The sequence below is a fragment of the Eriocheir sinensis genome, chromosome 26, assembly GCF_024679095.1.
Source record: "Eriocheir sinensis breed Jianghai 21 chromosome 26, ASM2467909v1, whole genome shotgun sequence".
In the NCBI taxonomy this organism is placed as follows: Eukaryota; Metazoa; Arthropoda; class Malacostraca; order Decapoda; family Varunidae; genus Eriocheir; species Eriocheir sinensis.
The window spans coordinates 13,515,719-13,541,329 of NC_066534.1; the positions used below are offsets into that span (position 1 = coordinate 13,515,719).

Below are 25,611 nucleotides of genomic sequence, written 5' to 3' on the forward strand. Positions count from 1 at the left end.
GCGCTGAGTGGTGCTGAAAGTCTTGCTTCGTGGAAAGGAAAGAAAGGGAGAAGTGGAGACAAAAGGAGGCTGAGAGAAGGACGGGATGATGATGATGATTATGTGTGTGTGTGTGTGTGTGTGTGTGTGTGTATGTGCCGTCAGACTGAAAATGTAAAGAAACTATATATCTTAGAGCTAATACTAAAACAGAAACGAAACGAATTGGGGGATGGTGAGGGAGGGTTATAGTGAAACCAAATTGTCGAGATCGTTTTGGCGTTGGCTCCCGCGGGTCCATTTCTCCCCTCTGCTCTGCCACACAGTCCCAGCACCTATTTTTTCCTTTCATATGTTACCTATAGCTTACATATGAGAGGAAGAGATTGGTGTTGGGACTGTGTGGCAAAGGAAGGAAAGCCGCAGGGAGCCAACTCAGACTTCCTCGACATATTTAATGAACAAGTATGGTGTGTGTTAGGGGTTAGGTGTGTGTTAGTATGGTGTGTGTCAGGTGGTTAGGTGTGTGTTAGGATTGGTGTGTGTCAGGTGGTTAGGTGTGTGTTAGGATTGGTGTGTGTCAGGTGGTTAAGTGTGTGTTAGGTTGTTAGGTGTCTGTTAGTAAAGTGTGTAGTGGGGTCAGGACAGATACCAGGGAGGTGCTAATCCTCAGCGCGCCCTTTGGTTTGTCTGGGATATCACTTCTACACATTGTTTATTGTCCACACTATCGTCGGTACTGTGTGTATGGTGGGGTGGGGGCGGTTCAGTGTGGGATGGGGGGGGGGGAGTGGGGATTAAAAAAAACTCCTGCAACTGTTTATACTCCGACAACACGGTAATAATTAATGGGAGAGGGAGTGAAGAGAAAAGAGAAGGAAGGAGAATAGAGTCAGTGACATCTCAAGTAGTGTAGGGCTCACTGATAGAGTAGAAAAGAGAAGAAAAGAAAAGAAAAGAAAAGAATAAAATAAAATAAAATAAAATAAAATAAAATAAAATAAAATAAAATAAAATAAAATAAAACTAGTCAGAATAGAACAACACACACTAGGGCAGCGCGCCAAGCCAGGAGCCACTTGTATTTGGCCTCACACACATACGTACGTACACACGCACAATGACGCGGCACTGCATAGAGACGGACGAGAACGAGTTAATTTTAGCTTCACTTGGTTTGCTACTTTCTATTATACACATTAATGGTTTTCAGTGACCTAGCAAGTCATTGTAACGCAAAAGAAGAAAAATGTCAAAAGATAAAAACATTTATGGCAGCGGTGGGATTCGAACCCACGCCTCCGAGGAGACTGGAGCCTAAATCCAGCGCCTTAGACCACTCGGCCACGCTACCGTGAGAGGTTGAGCGAACATGGCCAGCTTGTATCGTGTATTACCTTTAGCGTTGATTTATATGTATTTCTGAGGAGATTGTGAGCTTTATTTTACGATCTGAGAGACGGTGTACAGTTAGCAGAGTGTGGGCTCTGAGAGAAAGGAAAACGGCCATTCCCATGCCACTATCGATCCCCGTTACTCCGTGAGCTCGTCTCCTCCCCTGGCTCTCTCTCCTATCTCACGCTTTCAAACCTCTTTTTAACATCACATCTTCCCTATTTTCATCTCATTCATGTCCTCACTTCTCTCTTACGCTTTCAAACCTCCTTCCACCATCACATCTTCCCTATTTTCATCTCATTCATGTCCTCACTTCTCTCTTACGCTTTCAAACCTCTTTTTAACATCACATCTTCCCTATTTTCATCTTATTCATGTCCTCACTTCTCTCTTACGCTTTCAGACCTCCTTCCACCATCACCTCTATTTTCATCTCATTCATGTCCTCACTTCTCTCTTACGCTTTCAGACCTCCTTCCACCATCACCTCTATTTTCATCTCATTCATGTCCTCCTTTGATCTTATGTCTGCTCCACCCAAACTGTTCCCTCATTTAGGCTAATCTCTCTCATCTCTACACCTCACCGTACACTTTATTTCTGTGCATCTCAGTAACACTTTCCTTCTTTCACTTCACATTATGTCTTCGGTACACTTCGCCCTCACTTCCTCATGTGCTCTTTACTTCCTGTTTCTCATCTTCACACCTCACTACACACTTCAAACCGTCTCTGTGCATCTTACTAAGTTTCTTCACTTCGCCTCATATATTTCCTCGCTGACCATCGCCCTCACTTCCTTATCTATTCTCCCTTACTGTTGCCTCATATTCACACCTCTCTATTCATCTCACTGCTTTGCATCGTGCTAATAGTTTCTTCATTTCATATCATATTTCCTCACCTGCTCTTCCCTCCCTCCCTCCCTCCTTCCTTCCACCCTCACTGCATCCTTCCCCCCTCCACGACCTTCAATATGTTGAGAACGTACAAGAATGAGACACCCTCGCCCTCACTTCCTCATCTTACTCTACCTTCCTTCCCTCCCTCCTTCCCTCCACCCTTGCCTCCACTCTCACTATCTCCGTATTTCTTCTCATGCCCTCCAATACATCGAGTCTCTGAGCGGACATAAATACGGGGTCGCATTATTGAGACACCAACTACACCCATACAAAATCCGCGGCAACGAGGAGGCATGCGCTTTTTAATGAACTAAGTCGGCTGCTGAAATCGAGGGGTTCTGGTAAGTCTCGTGATCTCTTTTTGTTGAATCATCAAAACATCTTCTGTAGCAAAGTCAGTGGAGCCATCTGTCTTTGAATGCAGCCAAGTTAACCAACTTTAGGGGCTGGAGCCGGGCCAACCTCTTCACTTGCCCTGAGTTTTCTGAAGTGAGTAGGATTTTTTTTTTTTTTTTACAGCAAGGGAGGCAGCTCAAGCACAGAAAAAAAAAAAGAATAAGCGGCCAGAAGAGAAGACAATTTCGGATGGAGAGGTGTCTTGAGCTGCAACCTAGTGACTTGAAGCAAAAACAGACAAACAAACAAAAGACTAAAACTGAAAACAAAGAATAACAATAAGTCAATGCACAAATAATTATGGTCTGATATCCCGGCCAGGACTGTATATATACATATATATGTATATATACATATATATGTATATATACATATATATGTGTATATACATATATATGTGTATATACATATATATGTATATATACATATATATGTATATATACATATATATGTATATATACATATATATATATATATATATATATATATATATATATATATATATATATATATATATATATATATATATATATATATATATATATATATATATATATATATATATATATATATATATATATATATATATATATATATATATATATATATATATATATATATATATATCTATATATATATATATATATATATATATATATATATATATATATATATATATATATATATATATATATCTTTGACAACACCCAGCTATCACCTTCCTCAACACTAAACATCCTCGGTCTATCCTTAACTCAAAATCTCAACTGGAAACTTCATATCTCATATCTTACTAAATCAGCTTCCTCGAGGCTGGGCGTTCTGTACCGTCTCCGCCAGTTCTTCTCCCCCGCACAGTTGCTGTCCATATACAGGGGCCTTATCCGCCCTCGTATGGAGTATGCATCTCATGTGTGGGGGGGCTCCACTCACACAGCTCTTCTGGACAGAGTGGAGGCTAAGGCTCTTCGTCTCATCAGCTCTCCTCCTCATACTGATGGTCTTCTACCTTCCGCCGCAATGTTGCCTTTCTTTCTATCTTCTATCGATATTTCCACGCTGACTGCTCTTCTGAACTTGCTAACTGCATGCCTCCCCCCCTCCCGTGGCCCCGCTGCACTCGACTTTCTACTCATGCTCATCCCTATACTGTCCAAACCCCTTATGCAAGAGTTAACCAGCATCTTCACTCTTTCATCCCTCACGCTGGTAAACTCTGGAACAATCTTCCTTCATCTGTATTTCCTCCTGCCTACGACTTGAACTCTTTCAAGAGGAGGGTTTCAGGACATCTCTCCTCTCGTATTTGACCTTGCTTTCGGCCACCTCTTTTGTTTCTTTTTTAGGAGCAGCGAGTAGCGGGCTTTTTTATTATTGTTTTCTTTTTTGTGTGCCCTTGAGCTGCCTCCTTTGTTGTAAAAAAAAAAAAAATATATATATATATATATATATATATATATATATATATATATATATATATATATATATATATATATATATATATATATATATATATATATGTATATATATATATATATATATATATATATATATATATATATATATATATATATATATATATATATATATATATATACATACATACATACATATGGTTGTGATGTGTTTGCGACAAAAAGGAGGAGGAAGGCAAGGTGTACAGGGGGTGGGGAAGGCGAGGGAAGGGGGAAGCAGAGTAGGGAAGGCGGGAGAGCAGCCAGGAGGGAGGAGGCTGGGGAGGGAGGAAGGAGAGAACAATAAAATGATGGGCAGAATAAGACTGTCTGACTGCAAGACCTGTAGCCCCTCCGAGTGTCATCTCTGGAGGCATTGTTCTTTTGTGTACAAGGTGACCTATATCTCTTCCTCCGTCCCCGCCCCTACCCCCGTGTCTCTCTCTCTCTCTCTCTCTCTCTCTCTCTCTCTCTCTCTCTCTCTCTCTCTCTCTCTCTCTCTCTCTCTCTCTCTCTCTCTCTCTCTCTCTCTCTCTCTCTCTCTCTCTCTCTCTCTCTCTCTCTCTCTCTCTCTCTCTCTCTTTAATGTTAAGAAGGAAGGAAGAGGAGGAGACCCTTCACCTGAGTAAGGAGGTAGACAGGCAGGTAAGTGAAGGGAAAGTAGGGTAGAAAAGAGGCACAAGGGAATAGAGAGATAGGAGGTAAGAGGAAGACGAAAAACTGACAGGAATGAGACGTAGAGAAAGGCAGGAGGAAGAGGTTGAGGAGGAGGAGGAGGAGGAACTGTAAGAGAAGGGTGCTTTGGTGTTGATATGTATGGCAAAGCTTTATGGTATTAATAGAAGCTTTTCACAATATAATTATTTACTGTATAATAAAGAAGGAAGACAGAGTGAACACTGCCTAGGCAATGTATATTAAGCTCTTCCTGGAAAGAGGCTGAAGTTTTAAATCTGCTGCTTCGTATCCCACTTCTTTTAGATCACAAAATTATTTAAACCTGGGATATTCTTAAACATTCCTGCGCCCTAAGCTCACATATTTGACACAGGTTTCGTAGGAGCTTGGGGCATTTCCAGGGGTAGTTTAATGACCCTAGTTACAGTCTGACTCTTCCTCCGCACCAAGAACCTAAGAAAACACTCTTGAGAACGCAATTGATGTTCTTTTTGGCCTTTTGAAATAGCTGATGTGAGAGGCGGCAGCGTCTGAGAATACCGAGTTTCAAGTCTGTCCACACACTTCTTGACCTCTATCACCCCCAGGCCTTATGTGTGACCCCGCGCTGTTGATACTTTTTTTGTTAGTCTTTCTTTTTATCTTAGTCAACGCCGTGAATCTTTTTGTACGAGGTTAGGCAAGCCTTCTCTCTCTCTCTCTCTCTCTCTCTCTCTCTCTCTCTCTCTCTCTCTCTCTCTCTCTCTCTCTCTCTCTCTCTAGATAGATAGATAGATAGATAGATAGATAGATAGATAGATGGATATTAGTATTTAAGTTCAACGTTTACCTAAGTTCATCCGTCATCGCAAACTTATCCATTTTCTCTTCTCACATCTCCAATCAATCGTTTTAATGCCCCGCCGACTCTGTAGTGTGTATATGGTGCACCGCGTGTGACTGCTTGTCTTCAGGGAATAAAAGGACAAACTGAGATGATAAATGAAGCGTTCAGACTCATCATATATTTCTATGCTCAGAGAATACGCATGAACATTACTTAGATAATACCGAAAGAAAAACAGCAACATGTTAAGACATACATATATAATTTTATAACAATTATTTTTGTGTGTAATTTGTTATTTAAATTTACCCATGTAGAAACGTTACTACTCCCCCAAACACTTCCATGATTGTTTTTGCAGCAGCCAGAAGCACAGCGTGTAAGTGTTAGATCTGGCGCTCCATGATTACAGTGAGAAAACTATAGCCAAGGTATTCTACAGTGTGAAGAAGAAAAGAAGAAAAAGAAAACGGAGCATGACCAATTGATGAGGAACAACTTTGATGATAGTGTGTGTGTGTGTGTGTGTGTGTGTGTGTGTGTGTGTGTGTGTGTGTGTGTGTGTGTGAGAGAGAGAGAGAGAGAGAGAGAGAGAGAGAGAGAGAGAGAGAGAGAGAGATTTAACCCGTGTCTCGTACGCAGATCTTTCCGAATATAGATCTCCAATTTTTTTCTTCTTTTTAGCAAAACTCACCCCGGCCAAAGGCACAGGTACAGGTGTTGTTTGCAGGTGTCACGGTGACTTGCGAGACTCGTGAGCGCCAGGTGTGTGATGCTGCCGTGTGTCCGCCTCAGCACCAAGCAAAAAATGAACATTGCGGTAAGGTAACATTGTTGGTAAGAGAACCGGGTAGGACACGAAGTAATTGTTTTAAACTGGATAAATTCAGATTCAACAGGGACATGGGCAAAAATTGGTTGACTAACAGGGTGGTGGATGAGTGGAATAGGCTATCAGTCATGTGGTGAGTGCCAATACAATTGTCACATTCAAAAATAGATTAGATAAATTCATGGACAGCGATATTAGGTGGGGTTAGATACACGAGAGCTTAGGGTCAAAGGAGCTGCCTTGTACAGGCTTACCGGCGTCTTGCAGACTCCTACGTTCTTATGTTCTTATGTTTAATATTTAAATCTGAGGCTAAGGTTAGTTCTTTGAGGGAGGGAGAGGAGGGAGTGTGCGATGACGGGTAAGGAATGGCTGGTTTAAAGTCCAATACTTGTTATTTGCGTGCCATTCATTAAAAACGGCATTGGTCTCCGCGGCAACTAAAACTTTAGTGTCTCCTTTGTAAACTATTTGAATTGCTTTTGGATTCTCACCCTTTCTTTTTTAATTCTCTCTCGCTCCTCACTATTTGCAGGAACAGCGACAACGGCAGCGGACTTTTTTTTTCACTGAGCTATTATCTCCTGCACTGTAGAAAAAATGCTAATCTCTGAGAGGAACAAGGTTACATGATATTGCTTTATTTCTATCCGTCAAGGTTTGTTAAAAGGAACTATGCAGTTTAAAAAAGCCATTGAAGGGTGGAAAGCGACAGGTATGGAATTATCGACTATGTCCCATGAAGGTGAGACGGCAATGAAGGGACCTTGAGGCCTATACTCAAGGCAACGCAATAAGTATAAAATTATTGCCTCACGTGTGGCAGTGTTAGTGTCCGGTTGATGGAGGGTTTGAGTTCAGGCTGTGCAACAAGTATGAATCACTGCCTCGCTTATACTCCGTGGAAGGTTAGACGGTGAGGGCGGTGCTCGGTGATGGCCCAAAGGCTTGATGAATGGCTTGAAGCGCCGCAATATGCCCATCATTTCCTCACTTGCCAGAGGGAGTTTGGCAAAATTTAACTTAACCGAATCAAGGGCTTGACCGGACATTTGATGTAAGTCACTGTGTGTCTGTCTCCCCTCCTCCTGCTGCATAGTGCGTCGTGTCAAATTAGAATTACGATTGTCTTGACTGCCTCACAACTTTTGCTTATTTATTTTATAGGTGCCAAATAGTTTTCAATATATTCCCATTAATCTCTACGATCGTCATGATGGAGTAATAATTATGAACAATGATTTGTTGTTATTTGTTATCCTGCGATTCATCAAAACAAAAGGGACACGTTTGGTTCCTAAATCTGAGATGAACTTCGGCCGTCTTGAGAGTTCGAAATGCTGACAGGAATTGCGCCGAGAGAATGAAAACGCATCAAATCACAATTTTGTACGATTTACTTGCCTGTGTTGACATACGTTTGTGCCATCAGTGCTGAGTCCTTTTAATGTCTAGGTGAACAGCTCTACTTCCTCACACACACACACACACACACACACACACACACACACACACACACACACACACACACACACACACCAGAGACATCAAGAGTAGGGTTCTTTAAGGTGGTACTTGCACTTACACCTGTACGCACACCCACAAAAAATATCGCACACGCGCGCACACACATACACACACGCACACCACTGGTAGCCTGCTGGACAAAGCCACGTGGGTCTTGGGTCACCTGTCTTGCGAGAAGGCTGCCCACAGGAAGGCCTGGCTGACCCCATCCTTTCCCCTCCGTCTTGTGCTTTTTTCCCTTCCTTTCCCGTCCCTTCTCCCTCCTTTTAACTCCCCCTTACAACCCTCCCCTCGTCCCTACTCCCTCCCTTTCCCTACCCCTCACAGCCCTTACCTCGTCCCTCCACCTTCCCTTTCTCTCCCCCTCACAACCTTCTCCGTTCCTCTTCCCTCCCTTTTCCTCCCCATCACAGACCTCCCCTTCCTCTTTCCCCTCCTCCTCGCAGCCTTTCTCTAGTCCCTCCCCCTTCCCTTTCTCTCCCCCTCACAACCATCTCCGTCCTTCTTCCCTAACTTTTCCTCCCCATCACAGACCTCCCCTTCCTCTTTCCCCTCCTCCTCGCAGCCTTTCTCCAGTCCCTCTTCCCTCCCTTTCTCTTCCCTCCCCCTCCCCTTCCCTCCTTGACATGGCTTTGACATGGCGGCCATTATGTTCTTTGAAATATAATATGACATCCTTCGTAATCGTATTTTTATTAGAGCAGCAATAATACATTAGCCTGCACTCGACCCCATTAAAGTTTATCTGCCGTTTCCAAATATGCCATTAATTTACGTCTGTTTATAATGGCTGCATGCATCGCGCCGCCACTGCTCTCTCTCTCTCTCTCTCTCTCTCTCTCTCTCTCTCTCTCTCTCTCTCTCTCTCTCTCTCTCTCTCTCTCTCTCTCTCTCTCTCTCTCTCATTAAGTAACAATCACTTTCCACTCACAATAATTATGCATTCCTTTATAATACCCAACTTTTTTTTAATCTTTACTAACACACACACACACACACACACACACACACACACACACACACACACACAGCTCAGTAGTGCAGTGGTTGGCACGTTCGCCTCACAACCGAGAGGTCCCGGGTTCGATCTGCAAGCGGAGTGGAGACGGATTAGCAGCCTCTTTTTATGCCCCCTCTCCAGCCAGCAGCGAGTGAGTACCGGGGGTTGAGATACGCCTGCCGGGTATGCGTGGGTGTGAGGTTTAAGCTGTACCCAAAGACCCAAGATCCGCGCTCAATAGGGGAGGATACTGGCTGGCGATGGCGAGTCCAGTGCGTGATCAGACCATAGCGAATTACACCTCGTACGAACACACGCTATGCAACCTGTCCTCAACGACCTGCTGCCACCGCTATCTATAAACATTTCCATAAATCTTTCTCACCTTCAGATAACCAGACAGACAACACGAGGATAAGGGAGCCAGGAGCGGTGGCAGGGAAGATAATGAAACTCTACCGACACACACACACACACACACACACACACACACACACACACACACACACACACACACACACACACAGTAGCAGTAACAGCGAACGTGAGCAAGAGCATGAAGAGGAGGAGGAGGAGGAGGAGGAGGAGGAGGAAGAGGAGGAGGGATATAAAGGCATCACAAAAGAAATCCTTGAGGTTGGGGCAGGAAAGGTAATAGCGGTCAGACAAACAGACAATGGCTTCTAGAATGCCCCAACCTTGTCATGCCAGGAGGGAAGAGCAGCACAATGCCCCTCCCCCCTTCTCCCCCCCCCCTCACACACACCTCACCCTCTGCCTTCCTCTATACTCATCCTTTTTCGCTTACGTCTCCTCCTCTCCCTTAACCGACAACGCTTACTTCTGCTCCTGCTCCTTATGCTCCTCCATCTCCTCCTCCTCCTCCTCCTCCTCCTTTCCTTTTTCCTTTGTTTCTTACGCCTTGAAGCTCTCATTTCCTCGCTGTTGCTGCTCCTGACACTATGCACTGAGAGGCGACTTTAAGTATAACTCTCATTTGCATTATTCATTTGGTAGTTATATATAAAGTTGCTTCTCAGTTTTTCGTCATGCGTTTTTTCTTTTTCCTGCTTTTTCTCACCAACGGATTGCACACACACACGAGCGCTGGCAAACACACACACACACACACACACACACACACACACACACACACACACACACACACACACACACACACACACACACACACGTAAGGCTGAAGTTATTGAGTTACCCTTAAAACTTTGTTAGTGGTGATGATAGATATTGCTCGAATGATGCTTTTTTTTTAAGCATTGTTGATTTAATATTTGTCACGTTTTTTTCTTTTTCTTGTTGCACATTATCGCTAACTTGTTTTTTTTCATCAGTTTAGCTTTCATTTTCTAATCCTTTCTTGCTGCTTGAATGTCGATGGATCAGCGTATTTCCTTTAAGATGTGTTTATAGGAGAGACGATTTGGTTGCTCTATTGTTACACCCAAAAGAATATTGTTACACCTGAAAGAATATATTTTAGTGTAATTGCTATAATCAGCCAGGTGGACCAAAAAACAGCACGGAATACACTTGTTATTTTGGAGGGTTTTCGTACACAAAAAAAGAAAAAATCGAAAAAAAAAGTATTGAACACGAAGAATTTAGAAAAAAATAAGATAGAAATGTGATGCGTGTTACTGTGGTCTCCGGCGACTCAGCGTACCTTGCGACAGCCTCATAAGAAACTACGAAGACCTGAAATGGAGTGGAATTGTTTGTCGTTCCATGAAAAAAGCAACATAATGGATTTTTTAGGTAAATATAAACAGCAGTGAGATAGATTGATGCATGGATAGACAGATAGATTGACAGGTAGATAGATAGATAGATAGGTAGATAGATAGGTAGGTAGATAAGTAGGTAGGTAGGTAAGTATTTAGTAGAGAGAGAGAGAGAGAGAGAGAGAGAGAGAGAGAGAGAGAGAGAGAGAGAGAGAGAGAGAGGAGAGCAAAAGGCTGTCAGTAACTAAAGAAAGGAGTAGATTCATGGCGGGAAAGCTTGTTCACGTGTTTGTTTGATTCCTCCCGTGACGGATGGCTGTTTAGATAAATCGATAAGAAGCTAGTTGGCTGAAGCTAGAAGACTGAGGGGGGATGAGTAGGAGGAATATGCCCAGAATCGTCCAGAGTGGAGTTACTGACTGGCCGACTGATTGACCTACCTACCTACCTGGATGAATGTTTGGTTGATTGATTAGTTTGCTTCCCGGGTGTCTGGTCGGCTGACTGGATGGCTGAGAAGTTGCATGATTGAATGACTTACTCTTCGAATGTTTGGGTGGTTAACTAAGAGGATTGGCTCGTAGGGGGATGTGTGAGGTTGTGCTTCATAGAATGGATGATTAAGTTAGTTACTGATTGATTAAGTGATTGGGAGATACGGTAACGAAAGGGAATTATTTGGTTAAATGAATGACTGACTGAAGTAATGGAGCCCGACTGACTGAGTGTCTAACTAACTGACTTATTATTATCATACAATTGCAAGAATTTCCTATCATGTCATTGTCTGTCTCTGCCTCTGTCATCTGTCTGTATATTCATTCGTCTGGTCGTTTGTCTGCCTGTCTCTCTGTCTGTCTGTCTGTCTGTCTGAATCTCTCTCTCTCTCTCTCTCTCTCTCTCTCTCTCTCTCTCTCTCTCTCTCTCTCTCTCTCTCTCTCTCTCTCTCTCTCTCTCTCTCTCTCTCTCTCTCTCTCTCTCTCTCTCTCGGCCTGACCTGCTCCCCTGTACTGCATTATATAAATACAAGATCATGTTCAAGGGAAATGTGTTCTATTCCTGTGACTCAAAGATGTTGACGCGGCGCCCATCGGAACGCCCTTGACCTTGCCTCCCCTCCGTCGGCATCTGCACAGGTTCGTTGTCCCCTACCTGCTGATGTCCGCCCCAGACCCTCCCCTCGCCCCTCCTTTCCTCAGCACTAAGGCCGAGCATAAACACTTCAGCTGCTGACCCTCCCGCTGCCTCCCGGACGTCTGCACCTCAGCACTTGTTCTCAGTTGGTCAGAGCACAGTGCTGAGGTGTGTGCTGACTGCCAAGCTCTGATCCTCACTCTCACATACCCACGCACTGGATAACTCGTGGAGAGAGTTCACTCACTCCCCACCCGACTAATCAGCATAAGCTGACAGGTTTCCAAATGTGTTTTTTATTCGTGACGCAACAGAACATGTCGCCACGGCGCCGTGTTCATTTTGATGTGCTATCACCGGCGGTCTCTCCTCCTCCGCTCCTGCCATTGTTTCATTTCCTGAACTACATCACTACAACACAACTCCCCCCCCCCCCCCTCTACGTCCTGGCTTGACCTCCTTATGTACACACACACACACACACACACACACACACACACACACACACACACACACACACACACACACACACACACACACTCACGCAATCACTCACTCAAAGACGCAAGCACCTGCGCTTGCCCGCACGCACACACACACACACACACACACACACACACACACACACACACACACACACACACACACACACACACACACACACACACACACACACACACACACACACACACACACACACACACACACACACACACACACACACACACACATACACACAGAGTTCCTTGAAAATCTATCCCGATAAAAGACTGAATAAAAGGAATGTTGCAGTGAATGTTTGTAATGTCAGTGTTTACAGCAAGTTCAGGTAAACCGTCTGCCACTCTCGGAGAGCTCAGGGCCAGCAGTTCTGAACAGGTTCTCTGATCTCACTTTTGCAATGAATCTTTTTGATAAGTTTGTGTGGAATCCTTTTTTTTGTGTTTGCTATTTTATATCGTTGTGGTACTGGACAAGTACTGTACCTGGCAAAGGATGGACAAGAATAGGCATTTCTGTCAGGAGGTTTGAGTTCGAGTGCAAACACTTTACTGATAAATTTAAGGCCACAATTTTATGTACTCATGTACTCTTACCTAATCTAGGGTTTTAAAATTTATCTATCCTTGTGTTTGGACGCAGGCCCTTGTACATGGGAGAGGTGACCAGCACAGGTAAAGGCGAGGAACGGCATGATATTACTAAGGTGACCTAGTGTATGGTGACTATATTTTGGATGCATCCTTAGAATAAATCACATGAACAGTATATAAATGGTCAGTGTCCATCATAATGTTGCAAAATAAGCTTGAAATAGCTCATATCTTGCGCGGTGAATCCAGCTCAATACAATGACAATGGTATGTGTATTGGAGCATAGTCAGGGAAATTAATATTTTGCACTTAAATTTATAGAATAATAATGCATTTGTACTTCGACTCAAGGAGAAGAAATTGCTTTTGAGCCTAAGTTGGCTCTTCGTTCTGTACATTTATTTTTCGAAATCCTTAATGCATAGAATGAAGCCTTAACAGGAAGTATCGTTATTTGATTATTTATTAATTGAAACATTCTGTGCAAATAAATAAATAATAAAAAAATATATATATATATATATATATATATATATATATATATATATATATATATATATATATATATATATATATATATATATATATATATATATATAATTAATAAGTGCCTGTGATTCGAGCATTCCGCAGCACCTTCAAACGACCTCTAGCTTTTCTGTGAAGGCTGCCGCGGCACTGTTTCTGGGAACCATTCGTTTATAAGTCACTTTAACTTATAGTCAGTGACCCAGGGAGAAATATACGCAACACGCTGCTTCTACAATGAAGGCAGAGGATGCAGCTATCTAATGTATCCTAAACACAGGCAGTATTTATCTATGGTCAATCGTACATTTTTTTTTTCAATCGGTCTAATGTAAGAAAAATAAATATAAAAAAAATGACCCGCTCCCCTTAAAAATGCGCCTTTTACTCTGCCTTATTTACTCTGGAATATAATTACCACCCGCCTGAAGCTTTGACTCACTGCCAAAGTGTTCTCTGCTCGTCTTAATGGGCACAATCACAGCAACACGCGGTACAAGCTAAGCAGAGTCAAGCCTCCCTACTGCGCCGACGTGGCCCTCGACACAGCCCCTGGCACAGCAGACAGGAAGGAGTGCCGCCGCGCCTCACTCACCAGTCGCGACACATGGGAAACCCGGTGCTAAACTTTGCCACAAGCGAAGGAAACAAACGGAGGGTGAGACAGACACACACCGCGCCAAGAGAACCCACGATACACGTTTCTGTCAGCGAAGGGAACTGACAGGCGGTGGAACAGACACGCAAAACTTATATTCACGCAGGTTTTCAGGGACTGGCATACTGAAGTGGAGACTCATAATAAACGCTACAGGCAGATTGGACTTTGGGACCCTTTTGAAACAACGCGCCCCCTATACTGTGCATTATTCGTACGTATAATAAAAAAGGGTCCATGAACCCTAATGCAGATTTTATTACACTTTCGCAACATTTTTCCAATCAGGTTAATACAATATAGTTCGCTAAAATCCGCGCCGGTAAAATAAATGTTCAACAGAGGAAGTGCAGTTTACGTACAGGGGCGAACAGTTTAATATCCTCGTACACTTGACGCGGGAAATGGCTTTGGTGGCGCAACGTCCACTGTGATTGCCAGGCCGCTGTTTTCACGGGAAATTAAGAACACAGTAACAATACATGTCCCTCACCCCTCCTTATGCAACGCCTGGCTGGGGTGAGGAGCGTGTACCAACTCGCCAACAATATTACGACACACACAACACATGCATTAGTTTAACATTACAACATTTAGATTGGTATTACAAGACACTTTCGCTTCTCACATCAGTATTTCTAAAGGTCAAAGAGGGGATCAGTTGGGTTCTAATGAGTGTTTCTTTAGGTTCACGGTACAGAAGAAGGGCAAAGCTACCACCAGGGTCATAAAACTACGACTTACGAACTTACTCCTACGAAAGCCTTGTCAAATATGTGTTCTTGGGTAGCGAAATGTCTTATAAAACGACCCTTAACATCCAGTCAATGCTCCAAAGACCCTGTGTGGTGGATGGACGAGTGTGATTTAGGCGGGAACGATGATGCATAGGCCATGAAGAGGAAAGAGCAACGAAGTAGAGAAGGAGCGAAGGAGGTAGGACAGTTGGCATCTTTATAGGGCGGGCTGCAAAGACTGTAGATTTGAGATTTTTTTTTTTTTGTTATGTGTGTGTGGGAACAATATATAAGCCGTGGGGAGGAAAGAGTAACGAAGGTATAGAGGAGACAGATGGTAGAGAAGGAAACAGGGCATGTATATTGAGGCGGGGTTAGGATGGATTTGAGAATGTCTTTTTTTTTTGTGTGTGTGTGGGTACAATATATAAGCCGTGGGGAGGAAAGAGCAACGAAGGTATAGAGGAGACACATGGTAGAGAAGGAAACAGGGCATGTATATTGAGGCGGGGTTAGGATGGATTTGAGAATGTTTTTTTTTTTTTTGTGTGTGTGTGTGGGTACAATATATAAGCCGTGGGGAGGAAAGAGTAACGAAGGTATAGAGGAGACACATGGTAGAGAAGGAAACAGGGCATGTATACTGAGGCGGGGTGAATGGTTAGGATGGAGGAGGGATAAAGTACATGGCAAGGTAGAAAGGAAAATCACCGTAAGAAAGAAAGGATTGGGAAAGTGAAGGAGCCATACTGTGTAGGATGAAGGATTCGTAACGAGGAAATAAAAGAGGAATAAAAAGGACTGGAAAGAAAGTATTTGCAAGTACACCCCCCATCACACAAACAACGACAGCAACAACAACAACAACAACAACATCAACAACAACAGGAGCCAAATAAGAGTAACCCCAGCAGGAGCCTACCACTAATAACACGATCACTATACATCACCATCACGCCTAACCACAAACCCGTCAGCCCGCATCGCCCCCCTCACTCATCCACCCACCCACCACTCACTCACTCACTCACTCACTGCACACAACGTTGGTGGTTTTCTCACGTCAAGAAACCGCAACATTTTACTCTCACTTAACCTCGGCCTCTTGGAATTAATTGAGAAACGTGCGGCTGAGGCGAAAGAGGGAAGAAGGGAAACCCACCATCACATTATTTCCCTCATCCCTGTAAGGTCTTTCACATTTTTAGGGCGTCGTTTAACCTGTCGTAACGGAAGGTGTGCGAGACATTACGGTATCGCTCTTCAGCTTCCACATAGAACTTTTGTCATAACTAAAGAAAATACATAACAGTGGCTTTCAACCTATTCAGTCCCAAGAAATTAAACCGAGGGAAGGTATTTTGATACGTATAAAAATTAATAAGTTCCGGTTTAGGCCACTCAAGAAAGAAAGTAAGAACTAGAAATGCTAGAGGCAGGCTGTGTGTGGGCAGCGGCAAGACTAGATCCACTATCTATTGGGTTCTCAAGAGGCAATTCATTCCCCTTCATGTACTCAAGGGTTCAGGGCCTCGCCGCCGCCTAGTCCCTGACCTACCAAAGAGCTCCGCGCCCCGTCAGCTGTTCCTTGTGCGACGCCTTGACCTGTCCTAGACCTTGGAGGGGGTGGGAGCGGGAGAGGATGAGGGTGAGGGTGAGGGTGAGGGATAAGTTGAAGAAGTTGAAGGAGAAAGGAAAGGAGGGGAAGGAGAGGGAGAAGGGAAAGGAAAGGGAGCGCCGCCGCTGTTACTTGAAAGGGAAACAAGAGTGAGTGAAATGTCCAGGAAAAGATTAGAAGGTGAGAGCAGGGAAATTAACTTGCTGGAGGAACATCAAATGTTTAGAGGATAGAAATGTTGAAGAATAAAGCTGTGTTGAATAAACGTGGTGAAGGATGTGTATTATAGATTCTTCTTCTTCTTCTTCTTCTTCTTCTTCTTCTTCTTATTATTATTATTATTATTCTTAATTATTATTATTATTATTATTATTATTATTATTATTATTATTATTATTATTATTATTATTATTATTATTATTATTATTATTATTATTATTATTATTTTATCATCATCACATCATCATTATAATTTTTTCAGCTGTCCTTTTCATCAGCCTAGTGGTCTTGATTAAATATATCTTCAATGATGGACAGGTACATAATTTTTAGAAAGTAATGTATCTTGTTGAACTGCACACACTGCTTCGTGAAAGTCTGGGTGTGCAGTATCCAGCGGTATTATTGCCTTGTGAAAGTAAAATCTTTAAAACTGATAAAAAATAAAAACACGCACGTTGCAAGTGCTGACACGCAGGGGAAGGCTTGTAGTTCTGCCCTGTTTGTCAGCCGTCTCGTGGCATGTACAGGTGCTGGTGTCAATTATGTTTCGGACGTCCCTTGGGTTAAACATATGAGAGCGACTTGAGAAAAACTAAGTCATGTGCCATTACGATCGTATTGGTGAAACCTCATAATACAGCTCGGCAACGGTATACAGTGAATGGCTGGAGGGTAAGGTTTCGGTCGCAGAAACAGGTTCCAGTTGTGAAAGTAATGCGAGAAAGGTGGAGAAAGTTCCCGCCCTGCAACTGAACTTGGCCCAGTGAGGGAACTTTTCTCTTTTCCCTGAACTTGACTCACTTTCTTGCGCAGACTTTCCCTTGACCCGAGCGTGAAGCGGAGCAGCACCGTAATGTGTGTGACGCAAACTGATGACCGTGTCAATAGGTTTGAAGGTTTGTTCTGCCGCTCACTCTCACATGATATATTGCTTATGTTACCCATTCGAGACTCACTTTCTATGAAGGTCAACGCTTTAGAAAATTTGAAACTAACACCGGCGAGTATAACGGTTCCATCACAGGGAGAGAAACAAGGAGAAAGACAATCGTGCCAGCATTACACTTGGGGAAGGTAAACTGTGGTGACCCGGATCCCACACTGGCCCTGTGTCCTGAAGGGTTGGTTCTTCCCACCGCAGGCTCAAGGGCTATTGCGACGAAGTTGGAGCACTGAGGCCACGCGCTGCTATAGCTTATGCCCCCCATCTTCACCTTTCATTTTTGATGCTTTGATTATGTTATCTACAAAGTTATATATGTCTTTACACGCATTCATTAATAAAAAAGAATGAACGTGGTACGAAACGTGAAACAAAAAATTAAATTAAGAGACGGTGTTTACGAGCCTTTATATATGGGTATTACTCTGGAATGAATATTTATAACCGTGCCTTCTTTCTACAAATAATTGTATGAAGGATAAACTTCAGTAATATCCTCTAATGTACGTATGAAATAAATAGATTAGTATCCCTATAAACTAACAGGTAAAGTCTGGTTTTCTTTCACCCACAACGGATCTTTGAGGAGTAACTTTGAAATGTCCAGCACCACGAACGATTCTGCCACACTGAAAATATAGGTTAGCAGCAAAGGTGGACACCCGGCCCTCAAAAGAACCGACGCTTCCGGTTCCCGAAAAGACCCGACGCTCCATGTGTGGCGAGCGTCAAGTCTCGTACCCTTGTTATAGTCGGTCCGCATTGTTTACGTACACACAGGGGTGGATGAATTTCGGCACGGTACCATACAAGGTGTGCAGGTTGTCTCATTTATCACATTTACTGCCATGCAAGGGGTACAGATCATCTCATTTATCGCATTTACCAACATTGCCCAACCCAAGTTTCTTTTTCTTTTTATAAAAGTAAATTATATATTTTAAATTTCAAAAATGCTTGAAATATGAAAGTTTGTTTCTGCACCCCTTGTTGGGCGGTAAATGTGATGAATGAGACAACCTGCACCCCTTGTTTGACAAGCAGTCGACAATAGACACAGTACCGTGCCGAAATTCATCCACTCCTGTGTGTATGTAAACAAAGCGGACGGATTATAACAAGGGTACGAGACTTGACGGCACACCGGTCCTGGAAAAGACCCAACGCTCCCGTTCCCCAAAGATCCGTCGGTTCCGATCTGTTCTTCCTCACGAAAGGACCGATTGCTAACTTGTTCCTCGATTCTTGATCCACGCGAGATCTATGCGAGACAACGTTAAGTAAAGTGAAGAATGAAAATTAAGGTGCTGGTTATCTTAGATTTCATATACCATTACACAATCGCCGTGTCACGCATTTCATTAGGCATACAACTCATTTAGCATATATATATATATATATATATATATATATATATATATATATATATATATATATATATATATATATATATATATATATATATATATAATATATATATATATATATATATATATATATATATATATATATATATATATATATATATATATATATATGTCTGTGTGTGTGTGTGTGTGTGTGTGTGTGTGTGTGTGTGTGTGTGTGTAAAGATTTTTATATTAGTATTTGTACAAGTCCTTTGTTCCTTTAGGCTACCAGGTTGACGTCGGAGGACCGTTAGCGCAGGGTAATGAACCTTCAAGAGTCTGTACACAAGTCATACACTCAGTCATGGTGCAGGTGTCGCGCAGGTGGGGCGTCGCGGCAGGTGGGGTGTCACCGCGGGAGAGGCGGGAAGGACTACAGCTGGCGGGAGAGGGAGGCAGGATGAATGTCCCGCCAGAAAGAGCAGCAGACATGTGTTTGAATATTGCGGTAAGGTTCTGAATTGCTTGCATTTGAAAACTGCTACTGCGTAGTAATTAGCATTTATAAGTTCTTGCACAGTTGGAGCTAAATGTATTTTGATGGCCAGGTTGAAATTAGTTTTTTTTTTTTTTTTTTTTTTTAAATAACCTTTCTTATCAACCTTTTTTTCCACAAATTTTCTACAACAGCTGATCCCACCTGTCCGTGCTGAAGTAATGGCCCCCCCCAGACATGACTCACCTTTACCATAGCTAGTCACTTAATTTGTGACCACCCACCTGCTGCTTACCGAACTAACTAATGGGAAGCATACGACCGGGGGCGCGTCTCTTCACTCAATTGTCGTCCATACTCCCGGCGGTCCTCCCGAGCAAGGTCCCCTGCAGCTGCCCTGTCCATCCCAAGTCCTTCCCGGCAGAGTCGGCTGACTTGACCCAGCCTCGAGTTACGTGGGCATCCCCTTGGTCTCCTCTACTCAAGGTTGTCTCGTACAGAAACAACTCGTGAGTAGGATCGACGTCCGGGAGGTGCGCCACGTGCCCATATAGCCGGTGTTGGCGTCCACGGACTAAGCTGGTAATAGGCCTTGACTCGGTTTCACGAAGTAGATGCTGGTTCGACACAAAGTCATCCCAGCGATACCCCATAATCCTGTGAAGGTACTTGGTACCAAAGGCATCGACACACCTCTTCAAGTCACTATTCAGTGTCTTTGTCTCACAGCCATACAGCAAGACAAGAAGCACAAGCTACTTAAAGATTCGAATTTTTGTCCACCTACATAGATAGCAACAACGCCATATACTCGTATTGAGCGAGTCCATAACACCGTGGGCCAGCCCAATCCGTTGAGAGACTCCTAGTGAGACCCACCATTGTTATGCACTGCGCTACCAAGGTATGTGAATATTTTGGTGACTTCGACATCCTCACCACATACATGCATGGACAGACTGAACTGTGTCATCCAGTAAGCCTCCAAACGACTAGACCTTGGTTTTGGCCCAGGAGACCTTAAGTAACAAAGGCTTCGCCTCCTCATGCAGCACTTCGAGAGCCATCACCAAGACCTCCAGCGATTCCACGAGGAGTACAGCATCTTCAGTTAAAAACAAGATCAGTGACCTTTATGTCGCTAATTAACATATGCTCTGCAACGACTGTGATTAGCAACTTTGCCTAATACCCAATCCATGCAAGTATATTGAAAAGTGATGGAGCAAGGACGCACCCCTGCCTCACTCCTGAATCAACAACAGGAAAGAAGCCGGAAACGCCTCCCCCACACTTCACAGCACTCTCAGTCCCAGAGTAAAGGCCAATCATCAGGTCAATAATCACAACAATCCCAAGGATTTGCAGAACATCCCAGAGTGCCTCACGATGCACTGAGTCAAAAGGCTTCTTGAATTTGACATAGGCTGCGAGAAACCCCTGTCGAAACTCACGGCAGCGTTCCACGAGGAGGCGAAGCGCCTGGATTCGGTCAATTGTTGACTTGCCGGACGTGAACCCGGGTTGCTCAGGTCTCTGAAACTTTAGCAGATGAAATCGAATTCGCATCAGCAACAGATGAGCGAGTACCTTGCCCGGCATACCGAGCAGTTGTAATACCACGGTAATTGTTGCAGTCCTGTCGGTCCCCTTTCCCCTTTCCAGTCAAGAGGAATGGCACCGGACTGCCACACAGCAGACAACACCGCATGCAACCCACAGATCATGGCTTCACCCCCGGCTTGCAAAATCTCTGCGCTGATATTACATATCCCAGCTGCCTTTCCACCCTTCAACTTCCTCACAGCCTCTCTCACTTCCGCAAGAGAGGGTGGAGTTTCGTCTATTGGTGGATCAGCAGCCGCCATCTGCAACCCAGCCAGAGGGAGCTGTCCGCTTGGGGGCTCTGCCGTGTACAACTGCCCAAAGTACTCGGCCCAACGAGCCCGGTACCCATCCGCATCTGATACTATCTGCCCATCAGCCGTTCGGATAGTACTAATTTTAGATGGGGATATGGAGCGTAGCCTCTTCAGAGCTCAAAATGTAGGTCTAAAGTCGTTTGCATTTAGACAACTCTTGACATCCTCAGCGAGATCTCTCGTATCTCTCCTTATCCCTCCTCAGAAGGGTATTAGTCCTTCGTGTCATGCAGAATTTGCCATATGCCCTCCAGTTCAACGCTCAGTACTGTGATGGGGCAGACAGTCCATAGTCGTCTGGTTGTTCTTTGTAAAAACAGCGTAATCGTAATTATATAGTAAACGTATTATTTCGAGACCTCATAAATAAGAACGTCTTATAAATTATTTAAAAAAAGTATATATAATTTTGAAAATATCACCAATTCAGCAATCTACTCAGTGCCACTTACTTTACTTTACCTTACTTTTTATAATTTTATTAGGCGCTACATGAAGCGAGTTTTATATTCAGCTCATGGCATTAATGTCTTTATTGGAAAGAAAAATATTCTGGTAATTCCTTTGAGCAGTCAACCTTTGACAACGTAGTCCGTCAGAGCAGTACATTGTAATGCACTTCGTTTTCTTTGTCCCTCCTCCTCCTCACTTACTACTAAATGTGTGCATCATTAATGTGTGCATCATTAATGTAAAACGGATTATTTTGTTTCGCTAAATTATTGTACCTTATTGCAAGTGCTGACACAAGTATCGTTATGGCCCACATTGACGCACACGGGTCAGGCAACGGGGGTGGGGGTCGGGTGGGGGGGGGGGGGGTGGCAACAAGTAAGCAAGTATGTGTCAGTGTTTGTCACCTCTGAGTGGGAGAGGCAACACCTTACGTAAGACTTATTAAACAGCGGAAAGGTATGATTGAGGAGACCGAGACGTGTTAAAAAAAATAATCCTTTTTCAAGAATGTTCCCTCTTCACCTCTATCAAACTATGCTATTATGTTTGTCTACCTGAAAGTCAAAAAAAGACGAATTACTTTCTGATCGTTATGTTGTCTATGTATTCTATTCCACATACAGTGAAACAGTTTATTCACTAATCAACTCAGTTCAAACTTTCGTTCTATGATCCCCTTCCGTCGTCTACAATAATAGTAGTCAATCTGTAATAATCGGCTTTTGTAGCAAATTTTGAAGTGTATACATCCCTTGAATCTCGTTTTTTTCTTTGGTGGTGGTGGGGTCGGTGGGTGGGTGGGTGGGTGGGGCGAGTTGATTTTGTCACGAAGTTGATGTTGCGAGTGGGCATAACAACGTCGAACAAACAGTGTGTCGCTCCATTATAGATGCTTGATAATGCTTCCTGCACTCGCGACGCTGTTCATCAATACTAGTCATGTTGTCTGCAATATTCAAGTTCTTCAGTCATTCTAACTTCCTCCATGATTAAACCGCTCATAACATTGCTCGTAGTTATATGCTGAACGTAACGGTGCCCTGGTACATGCGTAGAGGACACGGGGCGGCACCGTGCGTGGCGGAGGACGGCTGCGTGAAGGGCCTTGACAGTGACTGCACACCTTCATGCAGGAAAAATGTGGCCTTGGGAAATCCAGGTAGAGTCGCCACTTTTCTTCTATTATGGAAATAGAAGACGCTGACAATTTCAAACCAAAGAAAAAAAAAAGCCATGCCCTTTCTTCATAATACTTCAATGCAATGACTTAATTGGTTACAAGAAAGATACGAAAAATGATCCAAACAGAATTTTAGAAAAGATTTTAATGTAACGGTTTAGTTCTTCAACTTAACTCAAAAAAGCTTAACAACATATACCCAAAGCTTCTACAACTCAACACTTACTATAACACTTACTTACTTACTATACTTAATAACTTGGCTCACAATGGAAGCAGCGCGAGGGAAATTTACTGTGCGTCATTTCGTATTAGATAAAGGTCACAGCTGCGTTATGAGAATGGGGAAAAATGTGAACCTCGTTGGAAGAATGGACTATCAACACTGTCTTTTTTTATGTTGATGTTTGTTTGGCTTCATGTTTTTGTGCCAGTTATTATTTTTTTCCTTTCCTTCTTTTCCTTCTTTTCCTTCCCTTTTCCCTTTTTCCTTGCTTGTTTCTTGCATTCTGCTTTCCTGGTTTATTTATTTTTCTCCCTCATTCTTATATTTTTCTTTCTTTTCTTTTTCTCTGTTTGCTTTTATCTCTGTTTATTTCTTTGGTTTTTTTTTTCTTATTTTCTGTCGTTCTTTTTTACTCTCCTTTCCTTTTTTCTTACTCTCTTTTATCTTTTTTTTTCCCTTTCTCCCTCTTACTCTATCTATACTTATTTATCCATCAGTTAGTTTTCCTTTTGTGTGTTATGGAGTGGTTGTGCTTTCTCAGAACAAACATTATCTTTTTTTAATTTGTTCCCAAGATTGATGTGCAAAAATTCTGAGAAGCCATTATGACATGGCGATAACCTTCACTCCATTGATAATTCATACCATTGGCGTAGCTCCGTGCACTTTTGTTGACAGTAATGGTCTTCAAGGCATCGCTAACTGTTGGCAATAAAGCGGCCAGAATCATGCAATGGGAAAGGCATCGACCGGTGGGGACAACGCATAAATACAGCCTATGTCACACCATGACGCACAGTGTGAAACACACCTTCCTGAATTTTTGAAAAATGGTTGAAGCTCAAGTAAACTATATTGTTTCTTTGCCTTATACTTCGCTGTTGATTTTTACTTCCACACAACCAGTTACCCTACACACCTGCCTTTTTAAAGGAAATAAAACGGCAAAAAAAAGTAAAGAGGAAACAAAAAGCCCGCTGGCGCTGCTCCTGCAAATAGTGAAGTAGCATTTCAAAACGGGTTCTGAATAATGTGGAGAGGTGTCTCGATACTCCCCTCGGGAAAGTTCAAGCCTAAGGCTCGACTGCAAGAGTGTGACTGTGAATGGAACTTAGTGTGTGCAGAGACCCAGCTTTCCGTGACCGATACCAGCTTCCCTGCGCCGTAGTAACACATGAGTTTGCTTGGAAAAAGAAAAAAAAAGAAGAGGATGGATCTTAACACTCGACATGACGCAAGCAAAGTTTACTCTGGAATCGTGTGTAGATAAGAGTTTAAACTATGTTTTTGACTGCCTTATTAAAAGTGAAAGAAAGGAAATGTGATTTCCAAATAAGAACTGTGCAAGTTTCTGTGTTATATCCACACAGTTTCTTTTTCAAGGAGAAAAGCTTTTATGATAGGAGAAAAATGACATGTTTTGACTTGACATTGTCGGCTCCTGTTGAAAGGTGAAGCCCGTCATTTGAGGGACACGTCAGGCGGGGAATGTCATCCTTTAAGATCGTAGTTGACCTTCAGCTTCCTTCCCCTTCCCCTCAGTCACCCACCCCTCGGGACGAGAAGGCTGTCACTTGGTTGTTGGAACGTTTTTTGAGAAATTAGAAAATTTCTTTAGTGAAACAAACTTGTAGCTTTATAATTCGGTATTTTCAGATTTTTAGTGTATCAGATCTATCTGTTTATTTATCTATCTGTCTATCTGTCTATATATCTATATATCTACTTATCCATACATAGTAAAGTCACACACATAGCCGATGAATACCTTAACCTTAGATTTGCACATGACAGTCTTACTGACTTTCTGACGAAAACGTACAAAGAATGACTGGGAAACTTAACAGAACGAGTTAGAAAGCAGGTATAAATATGAATGTGAAGAAAATGGAAATATTTATTGTAATGTTAAATAATTAGCTTGTGAAACAACACAATGATAGGGAACCAAACACTTGAAAGCAAAAGAACACACACACACACACACACACACACACACACACACACACACACACACACACACACACACACACACACACACACACACACACACACACACACACGATATATATATATATATATATATATATATATATATATATATATATATATATATATATATATATATATATATATATATATATATATATATATATATATATATATATATATATATATATATATATATATATATATATATATATATATATATATATATATATTAGGGCAAACACAGTCCACGAATAATAAATAAGAATGAGAATAGGGGTGGAAGGGGAGGCTTGAGTAAACACTGTAATATAATGAATA

General features: G+C 42.7%; 1 long non-coding RNA gene and 1 other non-coding gene across 2 annotated transcripts in view; one reads left to right on the plus strand and one right to left on the minus strand.

Moving 5' to 3' along the window:
• Positions 1 to 19,623, plus strand: part of LOC127003782 (uncharacterized) — a 187,691-nt gene extending 168,068 nt beyond the window's left edge. Inside the window, exon 5 of the long non-coding RNA XR_007757394.1 lies at positions 19,306 to 19,623. This is a non-coding gene — a long non-coding RNA (uncharacterized LOC127003782). The remainder of the gene's footprint in view (positions 1 to 19,305) is intronic.
• On the minus strand, positions 1,252 to 1,333 carry Trnal-uag (transfer RNA leucine (anticodon UAG)). The gene has a single exon. It is a non-coding gene; the product is annotated as a tRNA-Leu (tRNA).
• Positions 19,624 to 25,611: the final 5,988 nt, after the last annotated feature.